Raw genomic sequence first — 14318 nt, 5'->3', positions numbered from 1 at the left:
CAGCTGATGATAAACCTCTCTGTACTCTGATTGGTGGATTCTTAGGAAATATATAATATCTATTACCAGGACTGTAATTGAGGACTTGTACTCTATTGCTATGGCTTTCAAAAAGGTAGGGTCACTTCTATTGCCTTGATGAGGGATCAGAGTAGGACTTTTGTGGATTGCTTTGCCAGCATTTCTCTAGTGAGCTTTCCTTATCGTCCATGAAGGGGTTACTGTGGGGGGTGGTGGTGGTGGTGTCACTGAGGCCAGAATGTTGGAAGAGGGAAGAGAATTAACATTTATACAGCACCTACTGTGTACCAGGCACTGTGTTAAGTGCTTTTACAAATATTATCTTATCGGATCCTATCAATAATCCTAGGAAGTAGATGCTATTATTATCCCCATTTTACAGTTGAGGAAATCGAGGCAAACAGAGGTTAAGTGATTTTTCCAGGGTCAGACAAATAGTTATGTGTCTGAAGCTGGATTTGAGCTTAGGTCTTCCTGACTCCAGGATGAACACTCTATCTGGTGAACCACCACCAGCCTCTAGTGTGAAAGAAGTGACTATTCTATCTTAAAATGTTTTATAGAGAAGAAAGAAGGTGGACGTAAGCATGCATCTTCAACTACTGGAAGTTTAGTGTAAGGAGCAGTAGGATCCCATAGACTAAAATTCTATAGGGAAGGTTAGCCCAGGAGGAATAGGAAGTGCTCAGGAAGGAGATTCTGAAAATATGGAAGACAAATAATTCTAACAAGGAAGCAAAAAAGGGAGTTATTTAAAGAGACCTATGAGCATATGCTGCGAGCTCAATGATAAAACTTTGATTTTTAACTGACATTTATGAAATGGGAGCAAATAATGGTAACAGGATGACTATAAGGAGCATTGAATGATACTTTAATAACAATGTCAAGACTGATAAGGCTGATAAGGAAAACTGAAGATGGTGAAACCAATTTTTTTTAAAGCTATATTGGAGGAAGGATGAAGATTATTTGGGGATGTATAGAAAAGTGGTAATTGATGAGGGGCAAAAATGCTGAGGTATTTGACTCTTATTTTGTTTCTGTTTTCTCTAATAATCAGAACGATTTTTGGACTAAAAAGGATATGCCAAAAAAGATAAATGGAAGGATGATAACTGAGATGAATACCAAAATACCTTAAGTGATACAGGGAAACTATTGGTGAATTTGCAGTTAGAGTTTGGAGTTAGCTGTGTGACCCTGGAACAATCACTTCACCTCTCAGCCTCAGTTTCATAATCTGTAAAATAGACAGAATAACAACATCAATTTACAGGGTCGCTATGATGCTCAAATGAGACGATGTATTCAAAGTATTTTGCATTTCCTAGAATGCTATTTAAATAGCTTCTGTTTTTAAGGTTACTATTTTAATTTGTTGAGTGGATATCTCTAGGTCCATGTAAACTATATCCCAAGATCACCCAAGAACTGAAGGATGTGAATGCTAGCAGAACCACGTAGAAATTGTTGAAAGATAATGGAATAAAAAAAAGATATGTGTCACAGGACCAGAGAAGGATGAGTATCCTTATTTTCGAAAAAGGAAAGAGAATGGAACCTATAAACTATAGACCTGTGAGTTCTACTTCCATTTCTAGAAAATTCTAGAATATCACCAATTAGATAGTAAACCATAGTTGATTAATAAATGTTTGTTGAATTGAATTGAAGAGTGTATATTGCTCAAATGATGACAAGCAGTTATATGGACAGTACATTGGATTAGTTTATCATCATGTGCTATCTTGGACACTAATGGAACCCAGAGGATGAGCTGGTCCTAGCATTGAATAAATAGACTGATCTGAGTTACATTTGGGAAACTGTAGCACTTCTAATGATTCCAAGCTGCTCTAAAATAAAAGTACATCTTTTTCTCTAACATTTTCCTAGTCACATTAGATGACTATGAATCATAGAACAGACCTCAAAGTCTAATGAAATAATAGTAGCTAGCATTTCTATAGAGTTTGGGGGCAGCTAGGTGACACAGTGGATAGAGTGTCAGGCCTAGTGTCAGGAAGGCTCAGCTTCCTGACTTCAAATGTGGCCTCAGATACTTATTAGCTGTGTGACCCTGGCCAAATCATTTAATCTTATTTGCCTCAGTTTCCTCATCTGTAAAATGGGCTGGAGAAGGAAATGACAAACCACTCCAATATCTTTGCTGAGAAAACCCTAAGTGGAGGTCACAAGAGTTAGACGTGACTGAACAACAACAACACAGCATTTTAATGTTTGTAAAATGCTTTACATATTCTCTCATTTGGTGCAACCACCCTATGAGTTAGGTACTATTATTACGCCATTTTGTAAATGAGTAAACAGAACCAGAGGATGGTTAGCCTAGGCTCAAACAGCTAATAGGTGTTTGAGGCAAGAATTGAATGCAGATCTTTTTGACTTATGGTCAGATTGCCTGACTGCCTTAAAAAGGCTCATCATCCATGCAAGGAGGCTGAAGCAATGACCTACATACGAGATGTAGTTTAAAAGACATTCTCAAATATGTGCATTACTGGAACGGAAGGAGGGCCAGTCACATAATGAGAGGGATGAATAATAGATGGACAGATTGAGTGTTGTACTGGGATATCTATCTGTCTGTCTGTCTGTCTGTCTGTGTCTGTCTATCCATCCATCCATCCATCATCTATCCATCTATTTATCTATCCATCTATCTATCTATCTCTATCCTAGTACAATATATACATGTATAATACATTACACAATACCTGTATACGTGTTTATCTACATATCTACATGTATATGCATGTGTGTGTGTGTATATATATATATATATATATATATATATATACACACCCACACACATACATCACTTCATCACTTTCTTTTAAACTTTGGTATTTTCAGTTAGTGCACACACATGTCAAATATTTCTCTGAAGAATCTGATGAAAATTTCTCTTTCTAAAAGGTTTCTTTGTTCATATTCAAATGCACTGAGATTTTTAACTGTTGTGGCACCTTTTGCTCTAAAAATACTGCACATAAGTGTGTATACCAAACCTTAGGAGAGTTAATGTAGTGTGGTAGGTGGAGTAGCTTTGGGATCAGAAAGAACCAGGTTTGACTCCTGACCCTGATACACACTTGATAGCAATGAGTAAATGGATGAACGAATAAAAGCATTTATTAAGTACTTTCTATACGCAAGGCACTGTGATAACATTCTAATGAGGGAGACAACACTTATAGAAGGTTTCAGCTGTGAGTCAGAGGGAAAAGTCCCATAGTCCTTGAGGTTCAGTGGTAAAGCAGATATTAATGCCTCCTCATTAATCTCATTGCTTCTGGTAAAATGATATTGGTTTCTGATGTTGCTCCATTTGGCAGTGACAAGGATCTTGGTGGCAACAACTTTATGTTCTGAGTCTTAGTATCTACGGCTATAGCAACTGGAGGAGCAGCTGTCAGGCTATATCTACATAAGGGCCGCTTCCCAGGATAATAGATGAGAGTGCTGGGCTGGAAGCATCACTATTCCAAAGTAAGTCACAGTGTCCTAGGAAGCTCTCTAAGACTATAAGTTACAGATGAATTGTTGTTATGCCTCAGTGGAGGGACTTTCCATATAATGAGTTCCTTAGGTCTGGGAGAATCAAACCGTAGACTCCAGGTCTTATGATTCCAACCTGTCAATTGGAATTCATTTTCTTTAATTATTTTGTTCCTCTGTTGGGGGATGTAATGAAAGGGCGATCCTAATTGTAATGATAATTCAGATTCATTGGGTGCTTTACATTTTATAAAGTACTTTCTTCCCAATGACCCTATGAGGTAAGTAGGTCATATATTATTATTATTATTATTAATTATTCTCATTTTTGTGGATGAAGTAATTGGAGACTCAGAACACTGAAGTGGCTTCCCTAGGTCACGTGACTCATAAGTGGCAGGGCCAGGCTTGAATCTCAGTCTTCTGCACCCTTTATTACTATACCACATTTTATGGCCCACTGACACAGCTTATTGTGTTTCACAGGAGCAGAGACTTAGAGCTTGAAGAGACTTTGAAATTAATATAAGCAATCAATAAGCATTTATCAAGGACCTACTATGTGTTATGTTCTGGGGATACCAAAATAAGGACCTTACATCCTTTTGTGAGAGATGACACATACATACCAAATAAATGTAAGGTAATATTGGAACTGAAGGCCAGAGAAGTCAAATAAGTTGGCCAAGATCACAAGTAAAAGAAGCAAAATTTGGACCACAATCTTTAGAGTACAAATCCAGCAGGCTTCCACTCCTTATCACCTCCTCAGAAATTGTTTGTTACACTTGGAGTAACAATGAAAAGCACTCGCTATGGAAACCCTGTGCATATTGCTTTAAGATGCTGAGCATCTTTCTTCTGTAACCATTTGTATTGCTACTACTACGACTACGACTATGACTATGACTACGACTACAACTACGACTATGACTACAACTATGACTACTACATAGTACTTATATGGAATTGACATGTTGGGAACTGTAGGGTTGAAAATTGTTCTTCTGTGTAGAGAGCTGGCCATTGTGTTGCATCAAAGTCAGGATGCTGCTCAAAATAGAGCTGACTGGCTTTTACTGTATCATCAACTTTGGAGAACTTCCATGATTCTTCTTCAGTTTGACCTTGACTTTTCCTCTCATTCTAAATCCCAGGAACCTTACTTTCTGGTGATTTGATGATTGGATTTTGGAACCGGAAGATGTTAAAGGACATCCAGTTTAACCTCCTTGTTTTTTTTCACATGAGGAAACTGAGGCTCACAGAGATGGCATGATTTGTTTGAACTCATACAAATTGTTCATGGCCTACTGTAGGCCTCTCAACTCTATGTTGTTTCTTTCTTCCAAGGAATTTATGTAAGAATTAAATTGGAGGAAGAATCACAGGGGGAAAATGTTGCTAGGTTTTTATGCTATTATCTTCCTGAGACCAACATCTTTCAATAGCAATAAATACCAGCTGGGTTCTGGGGCCCCTGTTTCAGCTTTTCCATTTATTTAGTAGATAGAAGACTGAGAGTTAGGAAGCCTTGAGTTTGAATTCTGTCTCTGACACTAATTAGCTGTGTGACTGTGGGAAACTCATTCAACCTCTCAGAGCCTCAGTTTCCTCATCTGTAAAATGAGGCTAATAATATTTATAGTACATGATTGGCAGGGTTATTATGAGCCGAAAATGAGACAATGAATGTAAAAATGCTTTACAAATTTTGACGTCCCTCTGACACTTAGTAGCTGGGTGGAGGTTAATCCATTTCTCTGCCTCAGTTTCCTTTATCTGTAAAGTGGGTGTAAAATACTTATATACTTTCCTCATGGGCTCTTTGTGAAGAAAATGTACAATGGGGAGAGAAAAACAAGCAAACTCAGTCAGAGGTCTTGCGTTTGAATCCTGGACTTGCTACTTTTTATTTATGTGACCTTGGGCAAGTCACTTAATTTTTCTGGGCCTCCACTTTCCTGTTTCTAAAATGAGATAATTGGATGAAAATAGTTTGGGCATCTAGATAGCATAGTGGATAGAATGCCAGGCCTGGAGTCAAGAAGACTCATCTTCCTGAGTTCAAATGGGGCCTCAGCCACTTACTAGCTGTGTGAACCTGGGCTAGTCACTTAACTCTGTTTGCTTTGGTTTCCTCATCTGTAAAATGAGTTGGTGAAGGAAATGACAAACCACTCCAGTATCTTTGCCAGGAAAATTCCAAATGAGGCCACGAAGAATTGGACATAGCTGAAAACGAATGAAATCGGTCTAAAATTCCCGCATGGAACAAAGATGAAATACAATGGCCTCACCCAAATCAGCACTGTTTCATAACTGAGAGTTTATATAAATAGAACAGAAGCACATAGGCTTTCTTTTTGTTGTTGTTCAGTCGTATTTTGGTCATGTCTAACTCTTTGTGACATCATTTGGAATTTTCTTGGCAAAGACACTGGAGTGGTTTGCCATTTCCTTCTCCAACCCATTTTACAGGTGAGGAAATGAGGAAAACAGGGTTAAGTGACTTACCTACGGTTACACAGCAAGTAAGTATCTGAGACTGGATTCGAACTCGGGAAGATGAGTCTTTCTGACCCGGCACTCTATTCACTGCACTACCTAGCTGCCCATGGGATTTATAGTTCAGACAAATAGCCCTTCAATGGTTGAGGAAGAGCCCCATGAGCTCCTTAGAAGGCTCTGTGCAAAGTTTTGTGAATGACCTGTCTCTTTTCCCCCATAATGACCCTCCCCTCCAACCCTGCCTCTATTGTTAGAAGACATGTAAGCCATCAGTACATTTATTTTCTTTTTGTTTTGAAGTAATATTTATTTTATTTTTTAAAATTTATTTAATATATTTAGTTTTCATCATTGATTTTCACAAAAGTTGGGATTACAAATTTTTTCCCCATTTCTACCCTCCCCCCACTCCAAGATGGCATATATTCTGGTTGCCCTATTCCCTGGTCAGCCCTCCCATCTGTTACCCCACTCCCCTCCCATCCCCCTTTCCCTTCTTCTCTTGTAGGGCAAGACAAATTTCTATGCCCCATTGCCTGCATATCTTATTTTCTAGTTGCATGCAAAAACATTTTTTTGTTGTTGTTTTTGAATGTCTGTTTTTAAAAATTTTGAGTTCCAAATTCTCTTCCCTCTTCCCTCCTCACCCACCCTCCCTAAGAAGGCAAGCAATTCAACATAAGCCACATGAGTATCATTATGTAAAACCCTTCCACAATACTCATGTTGTGAAAGATTAACTATGTTTTGCTCCTTCCTAACCTATCCCCCTTTATTGAATTTTCTCCCTTGACCCTGTCCCTTTTTGAAAGTGTTTGTTTTTGATTACCTCCTCCCCCCATCTGCCCTCCCTTCTATCATCCCCCCTTTTTTATCTTCTTCCTCCTTCTTTCCTGTGGGGTAAGATACCTAATTGAATGTGTATGGTATTCCCTCCTTAGGTCAAATCCAATGACAGCAAGATTTACTCATTCCCCCTCACCTACCCCCTCTTCCCTTCCTACAGAACCACTTTTTCTTGCCACTTTTATGCGAGATAATTTGGCCCATTCTATCTCTCCCTTTCTCCCTCTCTCAATATATTCCTCTCTTAATCCCTTAAATTGATTTTATTTTTTTAGATATCATCCCTTCATATTCAACTCACCCTGTGCCCTTTGTGTGTGTATACACACACACACACACATACATATATATATACCTACATATATACATACATAGACACACACATATGTATATATATGTGTACACATATATATGCATATTCCCTTCAGCTACTATGATATTGAGGTCTCATGAATCATACACATCATCTTTCTATGTAGGAATGTAAACAAAACAGTTCAACTTGTTAAGTCCCTTATGATTTCTCTTTCTTGTTTACCTTTTCATGCTTCTCTTGATTGTTGTGTTTGAAAGTCAAATTTTCTATTCAGCTCTGATCTTTTCACTGAGAAAGCTTGAAAGTCCTCTATTTTATTGAAAATCCATATTTTGCCTTGGAGCATGATACTCAGTTTTGCTGGGTAGGTGATTCTAGGTTTTAATCCTAGATCCATTGACCTCCAGAATATTGTATTCCAAGCCCTTCAGTCCCTTAATGTGGAAGCTACCAGATCTTGTGTTATCCTGATTGTGTTTCCACAATATTCAAATTGTTTCTTTCTGGCTGCTTGCAGTATTTTCTCCCTGATCTGGGAGCTCCGGAATTTGGTGACAATGTTCCTAGGAGTTTTCTTTTTGGGATCTATTTGAGGAGGTGATCTGTGGATTCTTTCAATTTCCATTTTACCCTCTGGCTCTAGAATATCAGGGCAATTCTCCTTGATAATTTCTTGAAAGATGATATCTAGGCTGTTTTTTTGATCATGGCTTTCAGGTAGTCCAATAATTTTTAAATTATCTCTCCTGGATCTATTTTCGATGTCAGTGGTTTTTCCAATGAGATATTTGACATTGTCTTCCATTTTTTCATTCCTTTGGTTCTGTTTTATAATATCTTGATTTCTCATCGAGTCACTAGCTTCCACTTGCTCCAATCTCATTTTTAAGGTAATATTTTCTTGAGTGGTCTTTTGGACCTCCTTTTCCATTTGGCTAATTCTGCCCTTCAAGGCATTCTTCTCCTCATCGGCTTTTTGGAGCTCTTTTCCCTTTTGAGTTAGTCTATTTTTTAAAGTGTTGTTTTCTTCAGTTTATTTTTCAGTATTTTTTTGGGTCTCCTTTAGGAAGTCATTGACTTGTTTTTCATGGTTTTCTTGCATGATTCTCATTTCTCATCCCAATTTTTCCTCACTTCTCTAACTTGTTTTTCCAACTCCTTTTTGAGCTCTTCCATGGCCTGAGACCAGTTCATGTTTTTCTTGGAGGCTTCTGGTGTAGGCTCTTGCACTTTGTTGACTTCTTCAGGCTGTATGTTTTGGTCTTCTTTGTCACCAAAGAAAGATTCCAAAGTCTGAGACTGAATCTGGGTGTGTTTTTCCTGCCTGGCCATGCTCCCAGCCAACTCACTTGACCCTTGAGTTTTTCGTCGGGGTATGACTGCTTGTAGAGCAAAGAGTACTTTGTTCCTAGCTTCAGGGGATGTGCTGTTGATTTCAGAGCTATTTCTATATAGCCAGCTCTGCCACCCCAGCACTCCTCCTTCCTCAAGAACCACCAACCCCAACCTGATGCAAATCTTCAGCAGGCTCTTCACTCCTGCTCTGATCCTCCACTTAATTCATCCCACCACGTGGACCTGGGGCCGGAAGTAACTGCAGCTGTAGTTCTGTAGCTGTACCTCCCCTGCAGCCCCTGGGGCAGTGGCCAAATGGCAAACTCTGTCCTCTGCAGCTTTTCCCACTAACCTTCTTTGTTGTCTTTGGTGTTTGTGGGTTAAGAAGTCTGGTAACTGCCACAGCTCACTGATTAGGGCTAGGGCCTGTTCTGCCTGGCCCCTGGTCTGGCTGATCCTGCTGTCTCCCACGCTGAGCTCCGCTCCCCTCCACTCCATGCGCGATACACCTCATCTAGTGACCATCCAGGCTGTCCTGGGTTGGATCCCTGCTTCCCTCTGCTATTTTGTGGGTTCTGCAGTTCTCGAATTTGTTCAGAGCCATTTTTTATAGGTTTTTGGAGGGACGTGGTGGGGAGCTCACGCAAGTCCCTGCTTTCCAGCCGCCATCTTGGCTCCAACCCCGGAAGTTCATTTATTTTCTCTTAAAAATTATTTTACTGGCATCTTTTGTCTTTTGTTTTTACATCACCTTTATTTCCCAATATATTTCCTCTCTGATCCAAAGAACTATCCCTTATGGAAAAAAAAAATTAAGAAGAAAAAAATCAGTTTAACAAAACAATCTAGCACGTCAGTCAAGTTTTATGTTATATTCAATTTTTGCAACCACAGTTTCCCTCCTCTTCTGAAGATGGGAGAGGTCATTCTTATATATCTTCTTTGGGATTAAGCTTTGTTGTTCAGTTCAGTAGCTTCTGACTCCTTGTGACCCTGTGAACCGTACTGTTCATGGAGTTTTCTTAGCAAAGATACTGGAGTGGTTTGCCACTTTCTTCTCTAGTGGATTAAGGCAAACAAAAGCTAAGTGATTTGCCCAAGGTCACACAGCTGGTAATTGTCTGAGGCCAAATTTAAACTCAGGTATTCCTGACTCCATCCCCAGAGCTCTATCCACTGAACCATCCAGCTGCCCAAGAGATTAAGCTTAGTCATTATAATAATACAGCATCCCTTTTTTCCTTATTTACACCATCACCGCCATTGTGCAGTGAGCTTTGTATACCATTCCTGCTTCTACTTAATTCATTTGCATCAGAGCTTTTACTTCCCAGACATTCTTTTAGAGGTACCTATTTTTCAATAATGTGTGATCAGTTAGGATTCTGATTTAGGGTGACTTGAGCCCTGATTGCCTGGAAGGTTTGTGAGATCAAATTTGTCTGTTGCAAATTTTTGGTAAAGGGTTGTTCTTACCAGAGCATTTAGTGACCACACATATGAGAGATCATGGAAGTAGTTTCTATTTTTTTTTAATATTGCCTAAGGGTCTTAAGTGAAGAACTGTCTGCATGAATGAGGCAGTTATTTTCTTTGCCCATAGGAAAAAGTGAGCCTGATTAGAGGAGAGAGTTCTATTATACCTGAATTTTCCATAAACATCCTCACTGGGTGCCTTTTTTTCTCCCTTCTCTAATAAAAAGGCTGTTGTTTTTGAGTCATGTCTGACTCTGTGATCCCAGGGACAAAGTGTCATGGGGTTTTCTGCATAAAGATGCTATAGTAGCTTGTCATTTCCTTCTCCAGTTTTATGCAGGTGGGGTTATGTGACTTGCCTAGGGTCACACACTTAAGTAAGTACCTAAGGTCAGATTTGAATTCTGGTCTTTCTGACACCTGGACCAGTATTCTAACCCTCTGCTCCACCTAGCTACCCTAAATAAAAGTTGGGGAGGGGGGGGCTTTATTTTGATTTGCTACTGTCAGTTTCATCCCAAAGTTGAATTATTTCTATGGCAACTGACCCATATAAATCAGAGGAGGAGCTTAGACTAGATTATCACTAAAACTCCTTTCCAGCTCTAATATTCTTATCGCTTATTCTCCTTTATTATGATTTATTAATAAAAATTTTAAATAAAATACAAATAATTATTATTATTAGGCATAAAATAAGGACTGATATTTACAGAGTTTTAAGTTTTACATTGTGCTTTATATACATTTTCTCATCAGAGCCTCACAACAACACTGTGAAGCAGGTATGGCAAACAGTTATCCCCATTTTAGAGATGAGGAAACTAAGCCTGATCCTAACTAAAGGTCACAGAGCTAATGAGTCTGTGAGGCAGAATTTGAACTTAGATCTTTCTATCTCAGAGATGAACACTCTAACCCTAACCCTAACTCTAATCCTAACCCTAACTCCTGTAGGGAATTTTTAAACTGGTGAGGCATACAATTATACTTAATAATTATGGTACATTTGTTTAGTCACAGTGGTAACTTAATTTCTGTGGTCCAGTATATGACTATAATTATTTGCTATGAAAAAAAGAAGCAATAAGGAAATATGGTATCAAGAGCCTGAAAAATGTGGAGAGATATTGATTCAATTACAGTTGTTTTAGGAGCCTCAAGTTTGAGGTAGGACTTAAATTGAAAGGACTTCATAATCTGAATCTTACCTCCCTTTTCAGTGTTTCCCCCTCACCCAACATTACTCATTTTAGCATTATGTTTGGTTTTTTTTTTGTAGGGACCAGTCACACTTATAGATATCCATCCTTTTCATTTAAATTGTTTATTTTGTTGGCACATGATGGAGCAAAATAGTTTCTAATAATTTCCTTTATTTCTTCATTTGTTGTGCTTTCTCCTTTTTCCTTTTCAATATTTGTCTGTATATGCTTTGACAATTTAGTTTTGTTTTCTCTTTTTTAAAGGTCAGACTAGGGGCAGCTAGGTAGCACAGTGAATAGAGCACTGGCCCTGGAGTCAGGAGGACCTGAGTTTAATTCTGGCCTCAGACACTTGACACTTACTAGCAGTGTGACCTTGGGAGAGTCACTTAACCCCAATTACCTTGCTTTCCCCTCTCCAAAAAAAAAAAAGGTCAGACTAGCTAATGATTTGCTTATTTTTAAAAGCTTATTTATCAATTAAATAATTATTTTCTTTTCAATTTTAGTATATTCTTTGGTTTCCAGGATTTCTTTTTTGGTATGTAAGGGTTTTTTGTGTTTCTGTTTTTTAGTTTTTTTAGTTTCAGGGAAGCCCCTATTATAACATATAAAATGATACCAAGAAACCCCTGAACAATGGGAAACTGGCCCTGAATGTTCCCCTCAAGAGTTTATTTATGTTGTACTGAAATACATATATAATTATAGCCTTATAGGATCTCTTGCTTATGGGAAACTTGTGTTTGCTTAGGAGAGATCATTATATCTCTCTTTTCCATAGAAAATCCAAACTGAATCTGTACCGTATTCCAATTCTATATTTTAGTTCACGCTGAAGCAGAGATAATATTGTCTATCTCTTTAAAAGATCAAAGAATCTTCCCAAATGTCTACCTGTAAGGGCTTTAAACACACAATCAAGGTGTTGGTGGTCTCCCAATCTTTTTTTGCATTAATAATACACATAATGCAATTGGGACTAAACAACAGAAACACTGGCTAATTTTGCTTAGCATCTAAGAGTGACAGACATTGATCTCTCTTCCTTGTTCTTCCTTCCCTAAGAAGGGAATCGGGATGGTGCTAGTCAGGGTTCCTATAATTTCTGAGTACTGCTGCCTTCTAATAGCAGTCCTCCAGACTCCCAGGGGGAAAAGGCCAGTAGAGTAGGTATCTAGAAATCAGATGCATCATTTGACTCTACCCACCAAACCTCCTCTCATGGGGCATGGAGAAGATAGATGAATTCTTCCAGTTTCCCTTTTCATAAGTCTTCAAACTTAGTCCAAAAGGATGTCACCAAACTAGTGAACTCTGGGGCAATCTCTGCTATTTCCAAAGTCTGACATCTCTGTGGCAACAGTTTGGGAATGGTAGTTTGACATACAGGACTTAACTTCTTCTTTGTTTCTCTAGTACAGTCAACTTGACCTACTAAGTATTCTGAGTTGGCAATGTTCCATATGACACCTACATGCCTGTGACTGGAATGCAGCTCCATCTTCTAGACACTTCAGTTTGAGTCAAAGCACAGCATAGGTTTTGCCTGCTACATATGGTGTCTGCCTTTCCACATCCCACCGGCTGATAGCATACAAGAAATTATCTTGTATTATTTTGTATAATATTTACTGTCCACTTAGTTGTGTATACCTTGCATTGTCCTAGTAGAATGTAAGCTCTCTGAGGGCAGGAGAATTATTTCTTAAAAAAGAAAAAGCTTGTTGAGTTGTATTGTTAGGGTTGGGGAGAAGAGAGAAAGCAATGACCTGAATGTTTTCCCTCTCAAATTTGCTTATTTATTATTCTAGGCTTTAGGGAGTTTGGAAAGATAGTAATATGGAGACATGGGGAAGACTAGAAGTAGAAAAGAAACTTTAAAATGGTTTTGATCCACTTGGAAGTGTAGGGTAGAACTTAGAATAATTATCTACTCATCATTCCACATATGCATAAAACTTAAAGAATAAAGTAGTGTTAAAATTATTATTCTTTTTATATTTTACTTATGATTCAGTACACTGATTTTAGAGGTAATGGACCTCAATTCCCTCCTCTGTAAAAAGAGAGGTGTGATTTCTAAGATTCTTTTCAGTTATTCTATTCTGTGATTTGAGACATTTACTATACACATACATACACAAACATATACGCATACACACATATATACCCAATGCACACATATATGTATATAAACACATATATACAATTTACTTTGCATACAGATATAGATATATAGGTAATATGTATATATGTATGTGTACATATATGTATACACTTACATATGGTAAATATTACATATAATAATATACATAGTAAATAGTGACTGTATGTATAGAGACTTGACATATGATTTCATTAATATAAGGCTCTTGGGTGAGAAATTCTCTTTACTAATTGAGGTTGGGACTGTCTCTGCTACTCAGAGTCTTTGAAAGTTGCCTAGATCCTTTTGAGGTTAGGTGATTTGTTCGACTGCCCAGGGTTACCTAGCTAGTATGTGTCAAAACACAGATCTTTCTAACTTAGAGCTAAGTCTTTATCTACTACTCCATGCTGCTATATGTGTGTGTATTCACATATACACATGTGTATTTAGGACTACATGACACTCCATGTGGTTACATATATACCTGAGTATATATCTATGTGCACACATATGTATATGCGGTATGTATGCATGTATAGATATAGGTATATTTGATACCTCTGATCTCATCAGTGTAGGGAACTCTATGAAAATCCCTCTACTGATACAAATTGCCAACTCATAACGTTTATCTTAGAGAGTTCTCTGGGGCACTTAGAAGTGGTTGAGTGAATTACCCATGATCACACAAACAGTAGGTGTTATAAGGGGGCCTGAACCCAAGTCTTTCTGATTCCAAACTAGCTTGGATCATCTTGGCAAAGCTGCCTCTCATTCTTAAACAGAGTCACCTTGCTTGGAGATTGTGCATCAGGAAGATCACACTCTACTGTAGATAACTTTTCCCTTCATACCTCAAGGAACATTTTGTGCCATTCTTTTACTCAGGATGCTTCCATGACCCACAAAGGTCTAATTTGTTTTGCAAGCA

At 38.2% G+C, this 14318-nt stretch overlaps 1 protein-coding gene across 8 annotated transcripts in view; it reads left to right on the top strand.

The window, feature by feature from the left end:
• The window catches only part of LOC118856549 (muscular LMNA interacting protein), a 386664-nt gene that overhangs the window by 143783 nt on the left and 228563 nt on the right, over nt 1–14318 (top strand). The window lies entirely within an intron of this gene.

The sequence above is a fragment of the Trichosurus vulpecula genome, chromosome 7 (genome assembly GCF_011100635.1).
Source record: "Trichosurus vulpecula isolate mTriVul1 chromosome 7, mTriVul1.pri, whole genome shotgun sequence".
Classification (NCBI taxonomy): Eukaryota; Metazoa; Chordata; class Mammalia; order Diprotodontia; family Phalangeridae; genus Trichosurus; species Trichosurus vulpecula.
This window is presented reverse-complemented; position numbering and strand designations above follow the sequence as displayed.